The 2,039-nt window shown below is 32.0% G+C and overlaps 1 non-coding gene across 1 annotated transcript; it reads right to left on the bottom strand.

Annotated features, from left to right (window-relative positions):
- Positions 1-1,358: 1,358 nt before the first annotated feature.
- On the bottom strand, positions 1,359-1,466 carry LOC148544763 (small nucleolar RNA R71). The gene has a single exon (XR_015901381.1). It is a non-coding gene; the product is annotated as a small nucleolar RNA R71 (small nucleolar RNA).
- Between the last annotated feature and the right edge of the window lie 573 nt (positions 1,467-2,039).

Below are 2,039 nucleotides of genomic sequence, written 5' to 3'. Positions count from 1 at the left end.
TCTTTTCAAATCTTTTTCAAAAATCAAATCTTTTTCATTTTTCTTCTTAATATTTTCTAATTTCTTAAATAAATTTTCAAAATCTTTTTCTTAATTTTATTTCATATTTTTGAAATTATTGCTAACAATTAATGTTTTGATTCAAAAATTTCAAGTTTGTTACTTTCTTATTAAGAAAGGTTCAATCTTTAAATTCTAGAAAAATATCTTTCAGTTTCTTGTTAGTCAAGTCATCAACTTTAATGTTCAAAATCAAATCTTTTAAATTTCTTTTTCAAATCTTTTTCAAAATAAATTTCAATCATATCTTTTTCAAAATTTAATTTCAAAATATTTTTCTAACTTCTTATCTTTTTAAAATTTATTTTTAAATCTTTTTCAATTAACTACTTGACTTTTTGTTTGATTTTAAAAGTTTACTATTTCTTATCTTTTTCAAAATCACCTAACTACTTTTCTCTCTCATTAATTTCAAAAATTAACAAACCATTTTTTCAAAAACCTTTTTTATTAACTAATTGTTTTAAATTTTAATTTTATTTTATTTCTTTTAATAAATTCGAATTCTAACTAATAATTAAAATAAAAGCAAAAATATTTTTCTTTTCTTTTAAATTAATATTCGAATACTCCCTCTCTCATCTCTTTCTATTTATTTATTTATTTACTAACACTTCTCTTCTACTCATAATTTGAACCCTCTCCCTCTCTGTGTTCGAATTCTTCTTATTTTCTCTCTACCTTATTCTCCTATTCTTCTACTCACATAAAGGAATCTCTATACTTTGACATAGAGGATTCCTCTTCTTTTTTATATGAGTAGGAACAAGGATAACGACATTCTTATTGAAGCTGATCCTGAACCTGAAAGGACTCTGAAGTGGAAGCTAAGAGAAGCTAAAGCACTACACTCTGGAGAAGACCTTATAGAAATTTTCGAAAAAGAAGAAGACATGGCAGCCGAACACAATAACAATGGTGGAGATGCAAGGAAGATGCTTAGTGACTTTACTACCCCATCTTCTGACTTCTATGGAAGAAGCATCTCAATTCCTGCAATTGGAGCAAACAACTTTGAGCTTAAGCCTTAATTAGTTTCTCTAATGCACCAGAATTGTAAGTTTCATGGACTTTCATTGGAAGATCCTCATCAGTTCTTAGCAAAATTCTTGCAAATCTGTGATACTGTTAAGACCAATGGGGTTAATCCCGAGGTCTACAGACTTATGCTTTTCCCCTTTGCTGTAAGAGACAGAGCTAGGACATGGTTGGACTCACAACCTAAAGAAAGCCTGAACTCTTGGAAAAAGTTGGTCAATGCTTTCTTGGCCAAATTCTTTCCACCTCAAAAGTTGAGCAAGCTTAGAGTGGAAGTCCAAACCTTCAGACAGAAGAAAGGTGAATCCCTCTATGAAGCTTGGGAAAGATACAAGCAATTAATCAGAAGGTGTCCTTCTGACATGCTTTCAGAATGGAGCATCTTATGTATATTCTATGATGGTCTCTCTGAATTGTCCAAGATGTCCTTGGATCACTCTGCTGGTGGATCTCTTAATCTGAAGAAAATGCCTGCAGAAGCCCAGAAACTCATTGAAATGGTTGCAAATAACCAGTTCATGTATACTTCTGAAAGAAATCCTGTGAATAATGGGCTGACTCAGAAGAAAGGAGTTCTTGAGATTGATACTCTGAATGCCATATTGGCTCAGAATAAAATATTGACTCAGCAAGTCAATATGACTTCTCAGAATCTGACTAGAATGCAAGCTGCATCCAGCAGTCCTAAAGAAGCTTCCTCTGAAGGAGAAGCTTATGACCCTGAGAATCCTGCAATAGAAGAAGTGAATTACATGGGAGAATCCTATGGAAATACTTTCAATCCTTCATGGATGAATCATTCTAATTTCTCATGGAAGGATCAGCATAAGCCTAATCAAAGCTTCAATAATAATAATGGTGGGAGAAATAGGTTTGGAAATAGCAAGCCTTTTCCATCATCTTCTGAGCAACAGACAGAAAATTCTAAGCAGAGCATCTCT

Source organism: Arachis ipaensis, chromosome B9 (genome assembly GCF_059453495.1).
Source record: "Arachis ipaensis isolate K30076 ecotype BB chromosome B9, ASM5945349v1, whole genome shotgun sequence".
Lineage (NCBI taxonomy): Eukaryota > Viridiplantae > Streptophyta > Magnoliopsida > Fabales > Fabaceae > Arachis > Arachis ipaensis.
This window is presented reverse-complemented; position numbering and strand designations above follow the sequence as displayed.